Below are 204 nucleotides of genomic sequence, written 5' to 3'. Positions count from 1 at the left end.
ACTCCCTTCTTATCAGTGCAAAGGCAGAAAAGGATCTTGGAATCATTATTGATGCCAAAATGAACCTTGGCTGACAGTGTGGGGACGCGGTCAGGAAGGCCAACCACACCATGTCATGCATCCACAGATGCATCTTGAGCAGGTCCAAGGAGGTGATCCTCCCCCTCTATTCGGCACTGGTCAGGCCGCAGCTGGAGTATTGCA

This window comes from Alligator sinensis, unplaced genomic scaffold (genome assembly GCF_000455745.1).
Source record: "Alligator sinensis unplaced genomic scaffold, ASM45574v1 scaffold869_1, whole genome shotgun sequence".
In the NCBI taxonomy this organism is placed as follows: Eukaryota; Metazoa; Chordata; order Crocodylia; family Alligatoridae; genus Alligator; species Alligator sinensis.
Note: the sequence above shows the minus strand (reverse complement) of the source record.